Consider the following 26,091-nt stretch of genomic DNA (forward strand, 5'->3'; position numbering starts at 1 on the left):
AGGCATGAACACATATAAAAACATCCGTCAGTATCAGTAATCTATCGCATGGTAGCAATCATATCCTGGGTCCCATCAAACTCTGGTGGATTCGTGTTGCTAAATTCACGAAACAACGCGTCACCTCCCTGTGGCCTAGCAGTGGCAACAACTGTAGTGGTTACAACAGCAGCAGCCTTAGTAACATCAATGTATTGCACCTCAAACTTCTCAAATAGTGTGGTCTTAATAGACCCAAACATCTCAGGTATCACCTCTCGTATGGCTGGGGCCACCTCGTCATCAATCGTCTTGCGAATCTCATCATCTCTAGTCGCACTGCTCTCGAGATTGTTGTGTGTACCTACCATGATGTCTTTGAAACACAACACAAAAATCATCAGAGACTCGCTCGAGCTTACTCACACTCGACCACCCATCCCTACTGGTTCCTTAGCATCCTAAATATTCTTACTTAGATTTCTTACAGATCCAGTGCTTTTAGTAGTACGGGCCCAATACTACCTTCCACATCAACATGTAGTCACTCCAAGTCCTCCTCCTGGGATCCCATTTCACAAGTACTCTAATTCTAACAAATATCATAGTACTCTCTTAGTAGACCCCTCACAGCTGATCTAGGTATATCCCCTAGATTATCTCCTGACTCAGAACTCTCTCTAAGTGATTCCTGCTAGATACTCTTACTCAGCACATACTCAAGGCACATAACAGATAGCAACAACTCTTAGGCTAAGGCATCACAAATCAGGTAACTCTATCCCTAAGATTTGATATATCTAGAATATCCTCTAGAATGCATCACTAATATCTCATAAACATCTCATAAAACAATAAGTAAGTGTATTTTGGGAAATCACCATTCGGGCTCTGGCTGATTGTACACATTGCTCCAACTCCTTTTCTCTTAAAACTCTTTCTCATTTTAGAGAAATAATATCTTTTGAATTTTTTTTTTTCAAATCCTCAGCTTGAGTCCAGACACTCTTGAAGGTGCATCAGAATTTCTCAAACCAAGGCTTTAATACCAACTTGTAAGAATGTAAATTTTCAAACCAAAATTTTTATTTTTAACACAAATAAAATCTCATATAATATTTCTCAAAAACCAAAATTGTCACAAATTTCATCAATATCCACAAAATAAAATCAATATCCCAGAATCCGCAACATGATCTCAAGCAGGTGTGTACAATCAAGTCGACGCCTTCCCACGATCCTGACCAGTACTTGAAACACATATCACACAAAACGGTAAGCACAAAGCTTAGTGAGTTCTCCAAAATATCACGTACACAAATAATAAGCCTCTCATGGCTATAGCTCGGCATGGACCCTCCGGCTATGCATCTCGGTGAGGACCCTCCGGTCTCAGGGCTTGGTGTGCACCCTCCGGTCATGCGTCCCAGTGAGGACCCTACGGTCTCACAGCTCGAGTAGGACCCTCCATTCCCGTATCTCAGTGAGGACCCTCCGGTCTCATAGGTCGTGTTGGACCCTCCGATCCAATCTTAAAATGCACAGAATAGTACAACATATATCACAAAGACAAAATGCATAATATCTCATACTAAAATAAGACCACCCGGTCGCTCAATAGAACTACTCATGTATTTATAGTGAGAAGACTCACCTCGTCAGAAATCTGATAACCTCGAACTCAAATCACCAATCTAGCCTCCGCCAAACATATACGATAATTATCCCTAATTAATAACGGCTTTCAAAGAAGATAGACTAACCCTTCTACAAATTCACAGAAGGGTAAAAGACCATTTTACCCCCCATGGCCTTAAGAGTCCACAAATTGACCAAACCCTAAATGTTAACTAAATGTCAATGGTAGCACGTAATCTCCACGTACAAGCTCTCTACGTTGGGCGTACTCTGATGCCATGCATGCATCAAGCATTCTTGACCCTATGCTGTGCGCACTGGGATTATACTCGATGAACGCCCCGGTTTTTCTATTCCTACTCGTTTGGTCTTAATCAGTTAAGACCTTAGCTCATATCATAGATCTAGACTCTCTAAAGTCTCTTACTCCATAAAGTCTGTGACTTTAAGCCTTTGCATGGCTAATAAAGTCACAAACACCCAAAACTCTCATTATGTTATCTCAAAATGCTCGTATCTCATGTATAGGCTGATTCAAACGTCTAAGTCTCGATTTTTATGACAATACACTACTAAAGACACTCAAAAGAGCTGATCATAGTCTCTGGAGCTCAATATCTCATAAATCATCCAACTTTGGGACCAAAACCCTAAAATGATCTAACATGATGCATAAATCAAGAGAGTGAGAAAGCTCTGAGCTTTATACCTCTAAATGAAGCTCCCAACACAAATATGCTCAGATCCACAAACTGGAATCACACTCCTTCTTCTTCAAAGTTCCTTCGTCAGTCTTAGAACACATAAGATCACTTAAATTCTCTCAAATAGACACACAAGCTCAATGAACGTGAATTAGGGTTTGAGAGGGTTGTTTGTCTGAGGATGGTGGCCAGGAATGAGCCCATCATATCCTTTATATAGGGACACTCCGTAAATTATGATTTTCACTCGGGGCCTAGTACGTCCAGCGTACCCTCTACTATGGCTAGCGTACTAGGTGGCTTCTACGTTAAAAACACGCACATGAGTACGCTGAGCGTACACACGCGTACGCCCCGCATACTCATTTACCACCAATTTCTCAATAAGGGCTAAACTCGACAATTACCAAAAGAGCAAGGGTTTATAAGGTATAACTGGACTTCGGATGTTATAGGTGAATTCATAAATATGTTTATATAATGAATACATATCTTTGAATCTGTGAAAATGTTTGTATGTTTCTCAAGAAAATAAAATATTTTCTTTAGTAGTGAATAGTAGTCTTAAACCCTAAGACCAAAGTATGCGTTCGTTATTGTATTTTGTTGTTGTATATGAAAGTATTAGTTTGTATGCCTGGTTACCACCAACTGTATTGTATTGTATTGTATTATTTTGTATGAAAAATCTTGTAGGAAATCTCTGGATATCACATTATTGTAAGGTAATGTATTGTATGAAAACCCTGGCTACCACCAATATGTATAGTATTGTTCTGTATGAAAATCCTGGCTACCAACAGTATGTATAGTATGTTATGTATGAAAACCCTAGATACCACCAGTATGTATAGTATTATTCTGTATGAAAACCCTGGTTGCCACCAGTAATGTATAGTAGTTTTATTACTTAAACTAAAACCATGTGTTTGCAATCCTTGGAATCCTCCAGTGTAGTGTATAGTAGTTCTATTAATTAAAATAAAACTATTTGAAGAATTGAAATCCCGTAAACAAATGGCTAGTTTATACTATTTTGAGTTTGGTATAACCATGCTTGATGTGACCTAGTGACCTCTACGACGTTCTTCAGGCGTCAGATGTTATGACATTTATCATTCCTGGCATGCCTGCCTAACTATAGCTAGCAGTTCAGGTGTGGAATTGTCAGTCCTGTATAGATCTATACAAAAAACTCATGCTCTCCCACCAGGAGACTCTGGTTATACTATAGTAGGATTAAGTTCTGTACCTTTGGATGGTACAATTGAAGTAGTACCTCACAACCCTGTATTAACTAGTTTACATGTAGTATTGTAGTGTTCTCTTGTACTCGAATTCGTATGTATAGCTTGTAGAGTAAAATAATTATACTTCAATAATTATTTAGTATTGTACTCTTCTATTCAAAAAATAGTATTGCCTACCATAAACTATATCTACCATAGTTTATATGTTCTTTACTGTCTAACACTCTTGAGTTCGTAAAACTATGTATTGTATTCCAAACTATACCTATTATAATTTGTATGTATGTTATAGTTGCATGTATTGAATTCTGTAAAAGTTATGTAGTGTTCCCATTTGTAACGACCATAGTTTGATTGTATGATATGTATTGTGCTGAAAAATTTGCAATCATGGTTGTACGTTGAAAATTACCCTCATGCTTAGCATGTTACAAGAGGGTTAAAAATATCTGAATATATTCATAAAATGCAGTGATTTCTTTGTTTGTATCAATTGCAAAAATTTTATGATCCGTTTGAAATCGTTTGCATAAAAACACAAAAATCCTTGTGTTTTACTTGTATCTCCCCCTAAAAACATTAAAAACAGTGAAAATGTAGGGGTATGAACTTACAGTTAGTGTGTGCTTACAGTTGGATAACGGACTGAAAAGATGACCCTCGAGTTGTTGTACACGCAATTCAAAGAATCCTAATGTTGATTAAACTCATTTAAAATTAGCAAAACCTTTAATTTAAAGTGTTAGAAAACACTTTTTTTGTATTAGGAATAGTTACCAAGAGTGTTGGAAGTGAAATGGGAGTTTTCGGTTCCAAGGGTGTTCTCGGCCGAAAACTGGTTTTCAGCCGAACACGGGTTTGTAGCCGCAACCGGTCCTCGGATATGCTGGTGTTTTCGGTCCTTTGAAGATATGAAGGCTATTCTTGGTGTTCTGGGTGACAAATATAAAGATTCAAAGGATTGTTCTTGAAGATATAAATGTTCTTGGGAGATTCATGGGAGCAATTTGAGATTGTTTTCGGGTAAGAATGGGAAAAAAATGAACAAGTTCTCGGGTGAAAACCTTTATAACGGTTAGGTTTTCAGCCTGAGATGGGTTCTTAGCCGAAATTAGTTTTTGTTCTCGGATGAAAACCTTTATAGCGGTTGGGTTTTCGGCCTGAGATGGGTTCTTCGCTGAAATCAGTTTTCGGCCGAAAACGCATGGCTAAACGAGTTTAGCTGTTTTTCGAGGGAAAACTTGATTTTTCGAGTGTTTTTGCTTCCGAAAACCAATATTTTAACACCCATAAAATTCCAGCCAATTTAAAACTTTTTAAATCACTGTAACCATTCAATTATCACAAATTGTTTCCAAAATAGTTTATACATCAGAGTCCCTATAAATCATAATCATCAAGCGAGGAAGTGTACGGTCACGCCTTCGCCTACCCATGGCCATCCGCTGAACCTAAAGCAATAAACTAAAACTGTAAGCCCGAAAGCTTAGTAGGTTACCCCCAAAATACCAACCTCATATAACCGTAATCATAATCCTACCATATCAACAAATACAGAAGATCATGCATAATGAACCTTCAGCCTAATTGGACCGCTCCCGAGCCTTCGACATGACTGGACCGCCTCGCAGGGCCTACAGCCTATCCGGACCGCTCGCCGAGTATATTGGCCTACAGTGCAAAGCAGGGTCGCCTCAACCCAACCCCCAATCAACAAACATGTGGACATAAATATCATATGCTAGCATATATATATATATATATATATATATATATATATATATATATATATATATATATAACAATCAATCAATCTAATAGATCATATATCACATCAACATCCTATAACGAGGACGCCGACCTAACCAGGTCACTAAGCATAAACATAACCTCGTCCTAAATACCATGATGCATATCTAACAAATCAATAAGCATAGTGTCATCCTATCTACCAGGAGGCAGAACTAACAGATCACTAGTCCAATCAAACAGTATGCATAATGAGCCTTCAGCCTGACTGGACCACCTCACAGGCCTTCAGCCTATCTGGATCGCCTTGGGTATGTTGGCCTTCAGCATAAATTAGGAACGCCTCAACCCAAACATACACATACATATGCCGACATACTCATAACACATAATCAATCAACAACAAGCACATATCATACAGATTGTAACAACGAACTATAACCAGGATGTAATCAATAAACATATCATGCCATAACCAGATACAATCCATAAGGGTCGGCCTTGGTTCGTTAGACCCTATTGATACAGTGAGGATAACTCACTTTGCAACTGCCGAAGCGAACCACGAAAGCACAATCCCAAAGCACTGCCCCAGATTCCAACACCTATAGCCATCAATGGTCAGTTGACATAAATATCAAAATTACCATAATACCCTTGAAGATCAAATGTGTCAGAGTCAAAGTACTAGCCAAAGTCAACCTTCCTGATTGACCCTGCTCGCTGAGTTCTTAAACTCAGAAAACCCTCATATCACGACTCGACTCGCCGAGTCACCCCATGACTCGTCGATTCCATCAATCTCTGAGTCCTATCTTGATCAACTCACCGAGTCACCACTTAACTCACTGATCTGAGTCTTAACCAAAAGAGGTTGGGGGGTTTTGCGTTTTGACTCGCCAAGTCCAAGAACACACTTGCCGAGTCCACGACAATCTTCATCAGACTCGCCGAGTTGTTCATCAACTCGTCGAGTCCCTGTCCATCTTCATATGACTCGCCGAGTCTCTTCAGTCCTTTATCCATACAGAGGCTTTTTAAGCCATGCAATGACTGCGGTTTACAGATCCATCCTTCCATAACCTGATTCTCACGTAAAGTTGCAAACTTTACGTGAATACAAAGTGCTAATGTCCCAAATCAAGCTGGGGCTAGCGTTTAAGAAAAGAAGGCTTCACAAGCAATCCAAAGGCTGAAATTTTATTACTTCCTGGGCAAAGACATGTCTAGATCTGGAGCTGCAACCACAGATCTGGACTCAATACCCGAAATAGATCCTAAAACTGCTAAAATCGCCCAAAATCTCATTCATGAATAAATCTAAATGCAATAGAATCAACGTATCAACTTGTTACCTTCAAACTGATGCCCACAGTAAAAGAGTCGAATCCTCCAGCTCTTCTATGATCAAATCCTCCTAGCCTTCTTCTTACAATTGCCTCAAAACACACTTTCTCCCTTCTTTCACTCACAAATAGGCTTGGGTCGTTTAGGTTTGCTTATGGCCATCAAGTGGTAGTAAGGGGGCTGAGGTGAGGACATAAGATCCTTTAAATAGGGCACAAACCCTAAATTTTAGGGTTTTCTCTTTCCAACACCAACTCGCCGAGTCTAGCCGCCGACTCATCGAGTTTTTCACTTAATACGTGCCGAAAACCCACTCTGAATCGACGAGTTAAGACACCTACTCGTCGAGTCTACTCCTTTATTTACACCTAGCACCCCTAAGCTCCTGCTTCTGAACTTGGGATGTCACATATATAAACGTTATTTATATATTTTAAATCATTTGCTAACCCTCATGAGCTTAACCGAATAAATAAAATTCAAAATCTTATTTAACGGAATTGAATTTTGTTGACTGGAAAAGTATCGGGTTGTCACATCATCCCTCTGTTAGAGGGAATTTTGTCCTGAAATTCTTTCTATGATATACAATCATGGACTAGTAAAAAGCTATGGGTACTTCTGTTGCATCAAGTCTTTTAGCTCCCAAGTGAATTCAGGTCCCTGCTTGGCATTCCAACGAACCTTCATTATCGGGATGCAACTTTTTTTCATTCGTTTCACTTCCCTATCTATGATTTTGACTGGTTTTTCCATGAAGTTAACACTCTCGTTGATCTCGATTTCATAGAGTGGAATCACAAGATTCTCGTCGAATAGACACTTTTTAAGATTTTACACGTGGAAAACAGGATGAATGTTGCTATGCTCTTGAGGTAACCGAAGTATATAAGCTACTGGGCCGATCCTTGCGATGATTTTGAATGGTCCTATATATCGTGGATTCAACTTTCCATGCTTTCTAAAGTGTATCATGCCCTTACAGGGTGAGACCTTCAACAGAACACGGTCACCAACCTAGAATTCCAAGGGTTATCGTCTTTTTTTTTTGCGTAGCTCTTTTGTCTATCACTTGAGGCTTTTTGTCGTTCCCAGATTTATACAATCTTTTTTGTGGTTTCTCAAATGCTTTCCAGGCCAGTGAGAGAGCTATCAAGGATTTCTGCTCTAGCTAGTTGCATGTCACCCACCTCAACCCAACACAGAGGAGATATGCACTTACGATCATAAAGGGCTTCGTATGGAGCAGCCTTGATGCTAGTATGGTAGATGTTGTTGTATGAAAACTCAACTAGTAGCAAATGGGTATCCCATGACTTGCCAAAGTCGATGACACATGCTCTCAGCATGTCTTCTAGTGTTTGAATGGTTCTCTCACTCTGCCCGTCGGTTTGTGGATGATAAGTTGTACTCATGTCCAACTTTGTTCCAAGAGCCTTCTCAAGTGACTGTTAGAATCGCAAGGTGAATCTATTATCTCTATCCGAGATAATGGATACAGGCACCCCGTGCAGTCATACTATCTCTTGGATGTAGCTTCTAGTCAGTCTCTTTATTTTGTATGTTTCTTTGGTTAGCAGGAAGTGGGCAGACTTGGTCAGTTTGTCAATGATTACCCAAATAGTGTCACGGCCACTTGGAGTTTTGGGCAATTTGGTGATGAAGTCCATTGAAATTTGTTCCCACTTCCACTCAGGTATCTCTTGCTGTTGGAGTAAACCAGAGGGCTTCTGATTTTCTACCTTCACCTTGGTGCAAGTTAGGCACTTGCCCATGTAGGTAGCAATTTCAGCATTCATGTTCGGCCACCAATAGAGTTTCTTGAGATCCAGATACATCTTATCTAATCCTAGGTGTACGTAGTATCGAGTTTTGTGGGCTTCATTCATCACAACCACCCTCTAACCACCGAACTTTGGAGTCCAGATCTGGTTCATGAAATAACGAACCACGTCACCCTTGATTTCGAATTTCTTCTCGCACTACTAGAAAAACAACCTTTTACGACACTCATTGCGCGTCGTAAAAGGCTCAGACGACGCGCAAATGCGCATCAAGGAAGGCCCTGTCATAAAGAGAGACGACGCGCATTTACGACGCTCATTTACGACGCGCAACTACGACGCGCGTTTACGACACGCAATGCGTATCAAGGAAAGCCCTGTCATAAAGAAAGATGACACGCATTCACGTGTCGTGACCTTACGACGCGCGTGTTAATGACACGCAATGCGTATCAAGAAAGCCCCTGTCAAGAAAGGCCATGTCATAAATGAAGATGACACACATTTTTGCGTATCGTAAATTTAAATGTTAAAAAAAAATATTTATATATTTATTAGTTTTTTAATTAAATTTTCATTTAATGTCTCATAATAAAAATAAAATACCATATACAAAAAATACAATACATTGCATAAAATTTAATGTCATACAATTCTATTTCTTACAATATATAAATTAAATTTACATTGTTATTAAGAGGTTTTGCCTAACAATATAACCTAATACTACATTGCTATAAAGGGGCACCTTCTTGTTTCAGTAACTTGTCATTAAGGTGTCTAAAGAAGCTCTAAAACCCTTCATCATGTCTCTTAGCTTCAATATCAATCCCAACTCTTTATCAAGAACAACACGGAAATCCTACACAATAATCATGTCAGTTGTACAATATCAATATCAAATAATTAATAATACACATGGTATGTATGAGAGTGGAATCAACCATATTCAAATCAATATCAACTAATCAATAATCATTTCAGTTGTACAATATCAACTCATCAATAATCAATATCAACTACACCACAACACAACTAACACAAAAATATTAGCCACTTTTTTTGCATCAGAAAACAAAATGAACTTAACAAACCTACAAATCAAGAGAAGTCATGAATGACCCTGTATAAACTCTAAAAAAAGAAAGCAAGTAAAGTTAACAGATTAGATAAAGTACTAGACAGAAAAATACAAGAGTGAATTATTATAAATAATAATAGAACAAAGTAGTATGTAACAGTTACTTGTTGAAACTAACTTATTATATACTGTTTGTCGATTTTCTGAAAATTAAGGCACAAGTTTCAGCCATAGCAGAGGAGATTGGTAGCATGTTTGTAGATTGGTATATTTTCAACAAGTAAAGGCTCCTTCTTCATAGGATATGGGAGTAAAGTTTTGATGACCTGTAACATTTCATATAGCAATATCAAGTAAATCAGCTGGCAGATATTAAAAGTTAAAAGTATACAAACTAATCGAATATTCATTTACCATTATTCAAATATATATATATATATATATATATATATATATATATCTGGACGAAAGTCATGTCCCCAATGACTACAACAATGTGCTTCCTGAAAATTCAAAAAGATATGAAATTTAAATTTTCAAAATTATATTTCTTTATAAAAACTAAGAAAAAAAGAGTGAGTGTACATCAACTGAGATGAAGGAAAGACATCCAGCATGGTGGCATTTTTCAAGTTTTGACACAAATTTTTGCTTTTGGAGACTTTTTCTAGTGTAACATACAATACTTTAAGATCCCCTTCTCCATTTTCAAGAGCTTTGTATATAAACTTCACTAGTTGGTGAGGTAAGCATAGATGCTAGGATCCATAATGCAGTTAATCCCATGACCTAAAGCAAAAAAAAATCTTAATTAGAGTTTATAATCAGGTAATCAATAGTAAAGGATATAGAATATTAACAAAAACAAAAATAAGCAACTGATCCTAAATAAGAGAAAGTAAAGGACTAACAACAAGAGCAATTCCATGATGTAAACCAGATGGAAGTTGATAGCATAGACTTTTTCCTCCACCAGCAACCATGATCACAAGAACATCTCTCCCACTCATGATTGCATTAATGATCTGATACATGAGTATCAACCTCACGTTGGTTAGCACAATAAGTGGGAATGCCAAAAATATTGAATCTAATATCATCAGCTTTATGATCCCTGAGAACTTCAATCTTGCCCAACTAAAAATCACTAGCACCCAATACATGAACCTAATGAAAAATAGGTTAGCCACTTAATCAAATTTATCAAGCCACAAAATGACAAAAAAAAACTAAAAAATATTTAAAAGAACTCTTTCTTTCTGAAAACTTAATTAAATTTATCATGCTTTAACTCAAGCATATTAAGAGCTGTTTCTTTCTGAAATATGAACTTTAGCACTTAAATAAAGCATATTAAGAGCTTACACTAGAAACACAAAAGATCTTGAGCTGCTGTCTGTTTTGACTTATCTAAAGATCCCACATCATGCTACTCATATATCTGCATGTAATTAGATATGACCAATTATGTTAGGATCTAGAAATCCTAAGTTATGATTCATTTGAATCATTTGAATTGATGATCTAAACAATATAGAGAAATTCTAGGAGCATCTTATTAGTGTAGAGGAGTTAGGGGCATTTTGGGCATTTAATATTACTAGTTTGTTATGTTAGATAGTTAGGGGCATTTTGGGCATTTCATAACAAATTTACCCCAACAACCAATACTTTGAGAATAATATTAAGATTTATAGTTAAATCAAAATATCAGTCTACCTGGAATAATACGAGTCCAATGAGAACTGGTTGAGTATCAAATCCAAAACTAACTGTATTATATTATGTACTTTTTTTTTAGAAAAGCATTATTTGACAATGCAGTAGCAATACAATGCCTCAAGGTGAACAGGGAAGTCAAATGAGCTCCAAGAAGAACTGCAAGATTACTTTTAAAATTAAGAGCTTTCAAAGGTATTAATATATACATAAAAATATAAAATATAATCCATGATTGGCATACCAATCTGTTCACACTAGCCCAACATATCCCTGTTACTTGTATAATTCTGAAAAGTTGCAATGGAGAAGATCAATACACAAATGAAAGTCCCAACAACAAAAAGTTAAAAGGTTAACTTGAATAAAGAACCGTTTACAATGACCATACATACCTGTGTACAAAAAAAATCTAACTGACTAACTTATATACATAATGACCATACTGCTCTTATTGTTAAATTACAGAAAATACCCTTTAGGTAAGTTGACAAACGATGTATGGCATTAAAATTTTAAAGTACTTGATCTATTTATTTAAAGAACAAAACGATGTAATTAATTTTTTAATTTTTAATAGGCGTGCTACTCTTTAATCTAATATGATGTACTCTAACCTCTCGTTAACTGTACTCTATGCTATAAATGGAATACAACATATTTAAGCTGTATTCTATTCCCTCTTAACCGTATTCTAAGCCACTATGTAATATATATATATATATATATATATATATATATATATATATATATATATATATATATATATATTAGAAATTTGTATTGTTAAAATTATAAGAAATAAAGAAATGTCAGCACACCTGAACAGCAATGAAGAAGTACATTGTGTGATTTAGTTTCCAGTGACCAAGTTCATGAGCAATCACAGCAACAACTTCTTCCTCATTTTTGCACTGTATAGTATCATTAAATCACATTAACCAAATAAACTAAATAAGAGTAAAAATTGAACTTTATTCAACAGGATTGCGTATAAACAAGAAATGTATAAAAGACATGTACTTGTTGACAAAGGAATCCAACAACGCCCTCAAATCTTCAATAGTTATCCTTTTTCTCTTAGAAGTAAAGGGATCAGCAGAAGACGGTCCATACTGTTGAACATTTGAGGCAAACACCAAGTTGGACATCATACACAAGAAGACAACAATCTTCACCACGAAAAAAAAGCAACTCCAAGGCTCTGAACAAATGAGAATCACTAAATACAAAATTACAGATTTGGTCCTCCAACTTGTACTTTAAGGACATTCTTTGTGCCCTTCAGTAAATGAGAATCAGTAACAAATAACCTGTAGAGTGAAGAGCCTATCCTCAAATTCCACTTCTTTTGTCAAGAAATCAACTCCTACTGTTGCCTTGTATTGATTGCTAAACTTCTTGTTCACATATCTAAAGTTGAACATTAAGGGCAAACAATAATAATCATCCCCAACAATGGCACATATCACACGAGCTCGATGTATTCTAAAATTTCAACTTGTTGGATTTTTAGAGACACGAAAGATGTCATTGTGGATCCTATTTGATTGTTACACCTGAAGACTAAAGGGAGAATAGAGGTGAATGGTAAAAACGAATAAACCCTAACAAATCTATGTTATACAGGATACTGATCCATCAACGAGGTCTTGCCTACCCTACAATCGATTTGCGAGATCTGAAGACCACAACGTCTCCGGTCACCGCCACCGGCAACCCACGCCGTCGTACCACCAATACCAACAGCAACAACTGAGAGAGTTGATAATAGAAGAGGAACATCGACAATATCCACGATAACCAAAACTCTTAAATTTGTAGAGCGACAACTGATTGTGACTTTTTAGGGTTTGTTTAAAGACCTGTGGTGGTGTAGTGGTGGTTCTGGGTTGTTGTGAAGGCGGTGTGGTGGTGGCTCAGGGCTGGTGTTGTGGTGTGATGTTGTAACGGTGGAGTCTGAAAGCAAACACAAATTGTGATGGAAGCTATTGTTGTTGGTGATGTCCGATTCATCAAAAGAAAATCATTCTTCGATCAATCTTCTATTTTGTGAAAGAATATATTACTATTTCAAATGTGTTATGTTTGATTAGGGTTTGCACATAGAAGGAAGTGAAAGTCGATCGGAGAGGAAGGGGTTTGCAGAGAGAAAGAAGGGAGAGAATGAAGTCGATTTGGCAGGTGTAGAGAGTAGAGAGGAAGAGGAAGTGGGTGTTCAAAATTTTGGGGGATTTAGTTTCCCCCCTTACCTATCAAGGAGTCCCAGAAACGCGCGTTTATTAAAATTATAAAGCGACATTTGTAGAGGACGCCCTTTTTATTATAGGTGCCCTCCGTGTTTTTAATATTTTTACATGAGACACTAATTTAAGGGCACTCAGTAATGCGCGACCTAAATCCTTGAAATTTTTGAAGAGATGACACTTTTTTAATGTCGCTCTCTAATGTGTAACATAAATCAAAGAGCGTCGTGTTTTGCGCGTCGTAAAAGGGTCTTTTTCTTGTAGTGTCGATTCCCCTTAAGGGTTCACTTGCCACATTTTTTGGTTTTAAGGATTCCAGTTGAGCCTCTTTGATTTGTGTGGACAGATGGGAATGGATCATTATTTCCAGTTCCTTCACTCTGCGACCTGAGTACTCCTTTCGGCTAAGGGCATCCGCTACTACATTGGCCTTGCCAGGATGATAATGTATTTTGCACTCGTAGTCAATGAGCAGCTCACCCATCGCCGTTGTCTCATATTAAGCACCTTCTGATCAAAGATGTGTTGAAGCGTTTTGTAGTCGCTGAAGATAGTGTACTTGGTACCACAGAGGTAATGTCTCCAGATTTTTAGGGAAAAGACCACTGCTCCCAACTCCAAATCATGAGTTTTGTAGTTGACTTCGTGAGCATTAAGCTATCTCAAGGCGTAAGCAATAACTTTTCCCCATTGCATAAGCACACAGCCTAGCCCCTGACTGGATGCATCGTAGTATACAACGAATTCCTCTATCCCTTCTGGAAGAGACAAGATAGGTGCATTGCATAGTTCCTATTTTAGTGTACGGAACGTAGTGTATTTCTTTTCTCCCCAATTAAAAGTCACACCCCTTTGATTCAAGGTTGTAAGCGATTTAGCAATTCTGGAGAAGTTCTGAATAAATCAGCGATAGTAGCCAGTGAGACCTAAGAATTGACAAATTTATGTGGGCGTTCTCGGTGCTGACCAATTCTCCATTGCCTTGATCTTGGAATGGGCCATGTGTATGCCTTCTTTTCTGACCATGTGACCTAGGAAAGTTACCTTCCAGATCCAAAACTCATGCTTAGAGAATTTTGCGTATAGTTTCTCCGTCCTCAATGTTCCTCTTCGCTTCGTGAATAGACGAGTATATCATCTATGAACACTATCAAGAATTTATCTAGGAATGGACGACACACCCGATTAATTAAGTTCATGAATACAACGGATGCATTGGTTAGACCAAAGGGCATCACTACAAACTCGTAGTGACCATACCGTGTCCGAAATGTTGTCTTAGGAACATCACTCTCTTGGACTCATAGTTGATGGTACCCTGATCTCAAGTATATCTTTGAAAAGTAGTTGGCTCCTTGAAGTTGATCGAAGAGACCGTCGATTCTGGGTAGAGGGTAGCGATCCTTGATACTGAGTTTGTTAAACTCACGATAGTCTATGTACATCCGAAAAGATCCATCCTTCTTCTTTACGAACAAGACCCGATGCTCCCCAGGGTGAGAAGCTTGGTCTAAGGAATTCCTTGCTGAGCAGTTCATTCAGCTGGCTAGATAATTCCAACATTTCTGTCAGTGCTAGACGATAAGGGGATTTGGCTATGAGGGTAGCTCCGGGAATCAAGTCGATTCGGAACTCGACTTGGCGTTAAGGAGGAACTCCTGGTAGATCTTCAAGTAAGATATCAGGAAAGTTGTAGACTTTAGGGATGCACTCGAGGTCTTTAACTTCTTGTTTTTTGTTGACTACATGCGCAAGGAATGCGTGACACTCCTTTTGCAAGTATTTTTAGGCTTTGATGCACGAAATGATGCGAAGGTTCATGCTGAGTTTATCGCTATAGATAACGAGAGCTTCGCCAGTTGGCAGATTGAGGTGAATGGATTTTTCGTAACAAAGAATGTCAGCACGATTGGGGCTCAATCAATCCATGTCGATGATGACATCGAAGCATTTTATGGATATCGACATATGGTCGATTGGAAAGGAATAACCATTTAGAGTGAGGGTGCATCCTATGAATACGTTGTTAGTGCTCTCTTTCTTTCTATTAGCCATCTCCACAGTGAATGTTCAATTGGAGGTTGGGATTTGTGTTTGAGCAAGTGTTTAAATACATGACTGAAAAAAATCCTCTCCGTACTACTATCAAAGAGAATGCATGCATAAGAGTTGTCGAGGAGGAACGTACCCGTAACTACGGTGGGATCAGCGAGTGTCTCCTCCTGGCCCATGGCTAGCACCTTCCCGGTATTGCCAGCAGTCGTTGCTTTTGGGCAATTCCTCTTGTAATTCCCGATTTCACCACACCTATAACAGGCTTGGCCTATTCCTGCTCCAGAAGCCTGATTGGTTGGTTGGACTTGTGCTTTGCAAAAACAAGTTGTGTGCCCCTTTTTTCCACAGTTAGTGCATTGTATGTCACGGCAAGGTCCCTGATGATGGAAGTTACATTTGTCGCACCTTGGGAGAGTTCCAACATATCTACTGGCAGGTGCTTGAGTAGTGGGAACAACAACATGAATAGTAGCAGTGTGGACTGCCATTGTCTGTTGCTTATTGGAGGGCTCTTGAGATGATTGGTCCTTCCTTTTGTTCTAGAAATTCATCTTCACACCACTTTCTTTGGGTGGTTCATGGGCGGCTTGCACGGGTTCTATGCGATCGCCGTGGTCTATCAATGCTTGCGCCAGTTGGTTGCCACTATCAAACGTGAGCGGGTTGACGGCTAAGACATTTTCTTGTGTAGGGGAGTTAGTGCCCATATGAATATACCCACTTTCTTGCTCTACGGGGTAACCATCCCGAGACATAGAAGAGCAAGGTCACTGAAACTGGCAATGTAAGCACTAATGTCGGATCCCTTCTTCTTTAAACTCTACAGCTCCTGCTCTAGCTTTTGCATCTCTCCTCGCAGACAGTATTCAACGAGCATCAGTTCCTTCAAATCCTCCCAACTCATAGCATTAGCTATCAAAAGAATCAGGGATTTGACATGGCTGTTCCACTAAGTTAGTGCTCTGTCAATGAAGGTGCATGTTGCAAACTTCACTTTGCTGGTCTTGGGGCACGCACAGATCTCGAAGATTGTTTCAGTCTTCTCGAACCAACGAGTTAGTGCAATGGCTCCTCTAGTACCATTGAAGGATCTAGGTTTTGCGTTATTTAAGTCCTTGTAAGAACACTCTTTCGGGTGTCCATGACTTTCATCGAGGTTGGATGGGTTGTCACCACTATCCGCCCCGCTAGTGCAACTCGCGTTTATCTGTGACATGGCGGCAACCACAACGGCTGTCACTGATGCTTGGAAGACACCAGGATCGTATTGAGGAGGTGGAGGTGGCTGATTTGTTGGAGGATTGTTGTTCTTTTGGTTGGGCTTCTTCTTTGGAGCCATCATTCTCCAGAATAATTTAAAAGAAAAATGAAGATAAGTCCTCGATGGTGGTTAGGAGTCAGATGATATGGAACAGTGTATATCTTATCCTGGAAGTTATAGTGTTCTATCAAGCGATTTATAGTGGAAGTCTACTTAATACAAGTAAACAATTGCCATGAAATTATAGCAACACATGGAATGAAGTATGTACAATGTGTTTGGCTCTAGTATCGTCGTGCTACCAAATTCTCCTATAGTATTTTAGTTTGAATGTTTTGTTCTATTGATCCCTTTTTTATGGAGTTTGGTAAGTTTTAGACTTGCTACAACACCACTAACACTCCCAAACACATGTTGGTCATATCTCAAATAAATATAATTGATCAGGCTATATTTATCCCAGATACGATTACACAACTGCCCAGATCTGGCCGCAATGTCCAACATCTAAATACTTTTGTTTTGTTCTTCTTGTGATACTGATTCTAGTATGTATGTAGTGCTAATACACTTCTTATAAAATACTTAAATTTTAAAAGTATAATTTTAGTTTAGAGCGCTTCAGCCCCTTTAGTTTTTATAGTTGTATACCATGTAAAGTTTAATATACTTAGTTCACTATAAACAATGCTCTGATACCAATCTATCACACCCCAAATTGAAACGGCACAAACGTTCAGGGGCGGAGGACATCATGTACAGTATCACAACCATTGCATCATAGTAATCAAAGTAAACACAACCATTGCATTGAATAACTAGAGTATTTACATCTATTCGATATATTGTTTGTGTAACAACAAAATGTATAACAAAAGTAATAAAGACGCGACTCTAAAAGATCCATCTTCTCAAAACCTGCGAGTGTACCTGTCTACCAGTTACCTGAGAACACAAGTGGGTTTGAAAGTGTATCAACATTTAAGTTAGCGATTTCATAAGTATGTTTATGTAATGAAAACCTGTCTTTGAATTTGTGAAAATGTTTGTACGTTTCTCAAGAAAATCCAATATATTCTTTAGTAGTGAGTAGTATTCATAAACCCTAAGACCAAAGTGTACGTTCGTTACTGTATTCTGTAGTTTATATGAAAGAATTAGTTTGTATGCATGGTTACCACTAGTTGTATTGTATTGCATTGTTTTGTATGAAAACTCTTTTATGAAATCCATGGAGATCACCAATATTGTAAGGTAATGTATTGTATGAAAACCCTGTCTATCACCAGTATGTATAGTATTGTTCTATATGAAAACCCTGGCTACAACCATTATGTATAGTATGTTCTGTATGAAAACCCTGGCTACCACCAGTATGTATAGTATTGTTTTGTATGAAAACCCTCACTTGTTCCACTTGTAGCCGATTTTGTCAATAATAGGATGCTTATATAGCTGTTACAATTAGGGTAAACCCTAATTGTCATGACTTTCCATTTCCTTGGATTTATGGGTTCAAATACACCATGGAACATCCATGCAGTATCCTATGGGTTTTAGCCCAACTTGATAATCCATGGAGTCTTAGCCCACAATACAAGTATGGTTGATTTACACAATCAACCCATATATTTTAATTAGTCTTCTTTTGATCACTTAATTAATCTAGATTAATTCTTGATCAATACTAGTTAAATAATCTTATTAATATATTAGAACTTATAATATACTAAGAAACCTTAAGTGTTATTTCTTTAATTTTAGGCTATCCAAATGCATGATGCCATGCAACCCAAATGGACCATGTCGGGTTGGGTCAAGTATATACCAATTATAGTTATGGACTTAGACACTAATCCAACAGTCTCCCACTTGGATAAGTCTAAAACTATTATTTCAAGTACCACTTCATAACCCGAATAGCAATCATAGCTCTCAAAGGCCGCTGCCGAACTCTAAAGAAATCAATGACGCATCCATTAGATAAGTGATCATATATTACTCCATTCTAGATATCATATGGACTGAGACATGGATTATAATCATTCTCTCTGTCCATTTGTTGTTTCTCGATGCCTGATTTATGATGACCGACTAACTGAAAAAATCAAATCAGTCCAGGCTTGGCCAAGCAGTTAGGGGTGCCATCACTAAATCATCGAGGGCCCACAAATATCGCTTTTATCCCATTAAGGGTAAAAGGAATGGATAAACTTCGACTCATATGCTTGTACTGACTAATTGTTGAATCATACACAAAGGCACGTTTTATAACATCGAGTTACCAATGTGTTTTCGTGCAATCAATGTATAACCAACTCATAGTCAACAACTCATATATCTAGGTTTGAAGAATATAAGATATTATCGTCTGATGATTCACTCGTGATAAAATCCATGAAGTGATTCAAATGAGCGTGGGTTTAATCCAATACTCAGAACTTACGAGCACTCATGAATGTTGTAGCAACCATTGCTATGTCTAATGCACCTTAGATAAATCTTACAAGCCAGATTCATGACAGTCTTGATTCATATATACTTCCAACATATGACCGAATGTGGATGGTTTGAATAACTTAGCCATTCAGGAAGAACGGCCTAGTTATTCTGGAAGTTAAAACATGCAAATTGAAACACAAGAATAATACTTAATCCTATATGGCCGCAAACTCTTAAGTGTAAATAAAAACCCTTTTACCTAAGCACCATATTGATTACTCATTATTCATGTTTTGATTAATCAACTTAATACTTGAATTAAAATAAAAGTCATGCCATGCTCCAATCATGCACACTATGTTTTTTCCAAAAAATAGCTATGCCATACTCCAAGTATGCACACTATGTTTACATATCGTGCTCTCTTTGTGAAATAGAGCGATTTACAATATTTCAATGATGCTTATTTCACAATTCCAATCCTTATTGTAAATGTAAGAATACCAAACTCTTTCCATTTACTATAATTTGTTAGATTCTAAACTTATATACAATGATCCACTTGTAATGAATATGCACACAAGTCAGAAAGGCTTGGTAACAGACATTACAAAGTATTCTAATGGAAAGCAATTCCATGGAGATGAAGTCTCAAATTCAATGTACATTCCTTTGAACATCCTCGTTTGCATAAAGTTCTTTTAATCTTCCACCTATGGAAACAATTCTATATTCCCATTTTGATCATCACCTTTTGAACAAGAGTTGCCTCTTTTCAAAATATGTCAATATGGTCCTTACTCTATACTTCTGATTGTCCAAGAGCAACCAATCTTTGGTAAACCTCAGACTGTCCTCGACAATTTGCTTAATCATTTTAGTCATTTCAAGTTCTATTCCTTTTTCCATCTTAATGCCCTAGGCATTTGGAAAATTTAGAACGAATTATAGTACATGTAATCAGACCTATACCCGAAGCATATAGGACACGGTTCATGCTATAAATTTTTTATTTGCCATATTCTCACAATTCGAACTATGAAGAGGTATGTCGTAATCATAATCTAATTTTAAGAACGTAACATATATAGAATTTCCTTATGTTGAACCATTCCAACATAACATTCTTATATATCCTTGACTAAAGTAGATTAAAATCTCAATCTAAGCTTGTAGAATTGGAATGAAGTATAAAATTCTCTCCCTTAATTATAGCAATACAACTTTTCAAAGCGAATTGAAACTTTTGTTTTCTATATTTAACATTGCTAACTTGCAACATAATCATCATATTCCCACTAGCATAATGATTATTATCTTACTAGCATAACACTTACGCTCCTACTAGCTTTGACATGTACTCAGAAATCAACTGGACTTCTACAAAAACAACACTTTATTGACTTTCTTACCAAAGTCCAGATTTCTGATACGAGATGCTTTGATAAGACTTTATCAAAATCATACACTTTTCCTTAGATAGCTCACATGTGTGTCTAAAAAATTTTAGAACTATGAAAAGGGATGTCGTAATCATAGTCTCAATTGTTTAGACCTTTTCCATTTCTCACAGGTCTATGATAGTGTGTCGGTTAACCACACGCGCTCCACTAACGACTTTGAGAATGAAAATATTATACTTTCTATCTTCCTAAAATCTACTTAGTGAAAGAGTTTCCTCACCATCATTTTCATGAATCAGAGAGAAACCTTATGACACTTTGATTTTATGAAATATGTGTTCTTATCCATGTGAATTTGTCATAACCATAATCATAAGACAAGGTTAGTGACAAATCCAAACTCACATGGTCCAAACTTTTTCAATATCATTTTCTTGCCACCCGTCAGCACAAGGGCCTACCATTGCTTCCAGGTTGTTATGCAAACAATTGAGAACTAATAGAACTCACAAGCACAGTAAACTTTTAACTAGAATAGACATAGAAATAAGAATTTGTCAACATGATAGTTTACAAACCTCATGTCGTGGGCTAGTGATTAACAATATTCTTGATTAGTACTCAAAACTATCTCAAGACTCTCACTGTCCTCTTGACATATAAGCTTCTCTTTGTCAAGAACCAAACGATGACAAAACGAATATTTAAGAGTTAGTGCGGATTCTTATCAAGGAAAAACATTTCTCATAATTGGTCTTAGTTGGTCTTTGTCTTATCCAAAACATCACAAATTACCAACTTCAAATGTACAAGAGTAAGAAAACATTGTACTCTACATTTGAAAAGTGTTTTAGACCTTTCTTAAGATTATATCACTCAAGTCTCAATCTTGGAGTATGACTCTAAGATTTGATTTTGGAACGAAGTATGATTTATCTTTTGATTTAACCATTTCAACAATTCATGATTCCTCTCCTTAGCCAAACAAATGAACCAAGGTGTCCTTAGAGGATCAATTGTGATATGGTTTCATAATCACTAAGATGATCATAAAAAAAGATACTCAAGTACTCTTCCATATCTTCATATTTGAGAAAAGTTTATCTTCCTGCCTTATTTGATTCTTCTTAAACGTTCTGTCATACATTGAAACCTTTCCAATGTTTCAGAATTACTCTTAAACTTGTAAGCATAACCACATTTACTAAACTTTAGTAAATCATGATGAATAGTATTTGTGGTGGACCTGATCAGCGCACACCCAAGTGTACTCGATCCCTTTGTCCTTCACTTGACTTAAATATACATGTGAACAAGGAATTAGTCTCAATTTCCCAAAGATGAAAAAAATTTCATTCATCATACAATACAAGTTGCATGATTCCAAGTCTCTATCCAACTGAACCTTGGGTGATGAGAATCTTTCCTTATATGGTAAATTATGACACTACCACAAATGAAATAATCAAATCCATTTACCAATATTGATTATTAATGGAAACATATAAACAACAATTTTTCCACAAATGCCATTGTAAGGATACTTAAAAATAAATAAAAACAATTTTTTTTATTTTAAAACTTGCGGAAAAATCTTATCCGTACAATGCAAATACATATGAAAACTTGTTGTTATCTATTCCTAAGCATCATTCCATACCTCTTATGCAAAGGCTCAAAATTCTGGTCATCGAACCATGCGATCAGAATCATCACACTCTTTCTTTAAACTTCCTTTGATTCTTCCAAAACATCAAAATGTAATTACATTACATCACGTATTAAGAATCTCACAAAGAGACTTATTAGAGTTAGATATTGGACTTTACCTGAAGCAAAGTCAAACTTTTGACTTTTACCAACCTTATGAAATTTCAGGTAAATTGGACAGCTTCGCAACCAATGTCAATTTTATTGGCAAAAGAAACATATGGACTCTTTGGAAATGGTACACGAAACTATCACAGACTTAGCCTTTCTATTTACCATTGGGTCAAACGACTTGACCATGGCCGATCCCTTTGCATTGGGAAGAGAAAGTTTCTCTTGACTTCTAGTGTTATCATTGTTAATGTCCAAGAAAGTTTGAGAAGTAGATCTTCCAATCTAATTTGCTTTACCAATGCTCCAAATCATTGTTGATTCAAAATTATCATGCAAATAGGTAAGATCATTAAGGGTCATGTCGTGATCTGTCATCAGGGAGTGACTGAAGATCCAAGTTAACAGCCAACTACCTCAAGACTTCGACACCTGACTCTCCTGGCTTGTCAATATGTGACTTAACCTCTAAAATGTAAGCACATATAGACTTTGCTTGCAAATAGGAATTGAGTGACTTATAACTTATCAAGTCTTAAAACTTGTGGGATTGGGAGATTTATTAGAGGAGGTGGAGGAAGTGAAGTATGATTTCCAGTCCCACTGATGCGCACCAAAGGGATTGATCTTTCACCTTGGTTCCCATTTGAGATATCATCTTCATTAGGAAGCTTGTTCCTAAAGATTTGGGAAGACCATAGTTGTCTGAAGGAGACATCTATAAGGGAGAAATTCAAGTTAGTTGATTTAAAGTCCTTAATATAACACCCAATGTGAAATATTAAGGCTAGGACATAATAACCTATTTATAACTGGAAGAGGGATGTCGTAATCCAAATTATGAAATAGTTCAAGGTAGGTAAATAACGATTTAACAATTTCCACCATGAAAAACAAAATATAATTAAGTTTTAATTGGATTTGAAATTCGTAGATCCTTTGAGATACATTGAACTTTCAATGGCATGTTTGAATCTCGATTGTGCCCTCTCAGGTTTGTGATTGGGATGTCGAGGATCACAAACAAGGTGTGAATAACCATACAAATTGACTTGGTACCCTTAACTTTATCACCAAATTGATGTTCCGGTTAACCATACGTGCTCCACCGATTTATAATAAAGTCAAGTTACCCTTTGCCACTCTTACTAGTCCTTATTAGTGTGCCGGTTAACAACACACGCTCCAGTAACGACTTGGTAAGGTACCAAGTGTAATTTCATGGGTTAGCACCTATTTCACATTTCCCTAAGTAACTAAGATTGGGATTTTATAAGTGTTTAGTTACTCAGTATTTATCATTATACTTTTAATGAAGGGAGAATTCTAGTCTTTTCCTACCCGTTCGGCTAACGACCCTCCACCAGTTAAGGAAGCGGTTGGTGAGAGTAGACACCCATTAAACTGCCATTTTATAGGCAGTAACCTTATACCCCCCCTTATAGACCGGTTTCGTGAATGAGGCCTACTAATGGTAAGATTGACTTTATCTTATACATATCTATATAATTAAAATAATAATAATAGTATAAGGGTTGAATTTTAAACTTTTAAAATTCTAAGGTTTAATTTCGAATTAAAGTATTAGAGTACAAGACTTTACAAATTCCAAAACTCGAGGGCATGTTTTGAAACTATTTCAAGACTTTTCATTCCATAACTTATGAGTTTAATATACATTAAAATGAAGACTCTTCATTTTTATGTAACTACTTTTTCTTTAATAATACTTTTAAAGAAGTGACTCTTAAACATCTATAACTTGAGGACAAGTTATGGAGTTATATATAAAACAATTTAATGAAAAAGACTCTTCATTTTTGTGTAACCTATGACATATTTATGAGTTTTAAGATTCATAAATATGACTTTTCACATAACTTGAAGACAAGTAACAAAAGCATATTTCATGAACTTCTTTTAGATCAATATGGATTGAAAACAACTAACACATAATTTTTTTAATCTAAATCAATTCATAAACAAGGTAACACAAAAAACTTTTGGTAATCCATAATTTGAGGACAAATTATGGAGTCCAAACAATTTCATTAAGATCAAGAACTATACTAACAAAACAATTTGTACATAATTCCTATGATCTAACAAAAAAAAACTCATAAGCATGAATATTCATAATCAACAATCTTCATGAATTACATCATTGAAGTTTGTTTAACATAATCATTACACATTAAAAAAACAGGTTTAATAAGTCCAAAATAGTCAAAGGTAATGATTCTAGACCAATTCCAACACCTAAACTCAAAGATATGTTGTTTGGGGTCCAACTCGTCGAGTGCATGAACCAACTTGTCGAGTTGGTTGAATTTTGCCTTAGACTCATTGAGTCCATCAGTGAACTCGGCGATTCCACTGTCCCAGCAGCAAAAAAAAACTTCGATTTTAAGCATTTTGCATCAAGTAAAAGTGAAAACAAGCCTAGGATCTGATACCACTGTTGGGTATTTAGCATTCTAACACTCCTATGGTGTACATGCAACCCTAAATATCTTGGATCTATGTTTTGTCTATTATACATGCAAATGTCAATTTTCCAAGTTATTGCTCTAACTAGCATAATATGAAGTACAAATAATATAAAATCTAGTAGAATGACATACCTCTTTGTTGGTGCTTGATTCCATGTAGCTTGAGAGCCTAGTGCCCCAAGTGTGACACCTCAAATGGTTCACACAACATCAAATGCATTTGGAATAACTTAGAGAGAAAGTAGAACACTTCTAAAATCGATTTGCCCTTTCTTGTTCCACTTGTAGCCGATTTTTTCAATAATAGGATGCTTATATAGTTGTTACAATTAGGGTAAACCCTAATTGTCATGACTTTCCATTTCCTTGGATCCATGAGTTCAAATACACCATGGAGCATTCATGGAGTATCCTAAAGGTTTTAGCCCAACTTGATAATCCATGGAGTCTTAGCCCACTATACAAGTATGGTTGATTTACACAATCAACCCGTATATTTAATTAGTCTTCTTTTTATCACTTAATTAATTCTAGATTAATTCCTGATCAATACTAATTAAATAATCTTATTAATATATTAGAAATTATAATATACTAATAAACCTTAAGTGTTATTTCTCTCATTTTAGTCTATCCAAATGCATGATGTCGTGCAACCCAAATGGACCATGACGGGTCGGATCAAGTATATAACAATTATAGTTATGGACTTACACATTAATCCAACAGCTTGATCTTACCAAGTGACCTCTAAGATGTTGATCAGGCGTCAGATGTTCTGACATTTGTAACCCTAAGCATTCCTACCTAACTGTAGCTAGCAGTTCAGGTGTGGGATTGTTACTCCCGTATATATCTATACATAAATTTCATGCTCTCCCTCTAGGAGACTCTGGTTATACTGTAATAGGATTTAATTCCATACCCTCGGAGGGTACAATTGAAGTAGTGCGTCATAGCCCGGTATTAACTTGTTTACATTTAGTGTTGTAGTGCTCACTTGTACTCGAATTCGTACGTATAACTTGTAGAGTAAAATAATTATACTTAAATAGTTATTTAGTATGGTATTCTTGTATTCGGAAAATAGTATTGCATACCAGAAACTTTATCTTCCATA

The sequence above is a fragment of the Lactuca sativa genome, chromosome 8, assembly GCF_002870075.4.
Source record: "Lactuca sativa cultivar Salinas chromosome 8, Lsat_Salinas_v11, whole genome shotgun sequence".
Classification (NCBI taxonomy): Eukaryota; Viridiplantae; Streptophyta; class Magnoliopsida; order Asterales; family Asteraceae; genus Lactuca; species Lactuca sativa.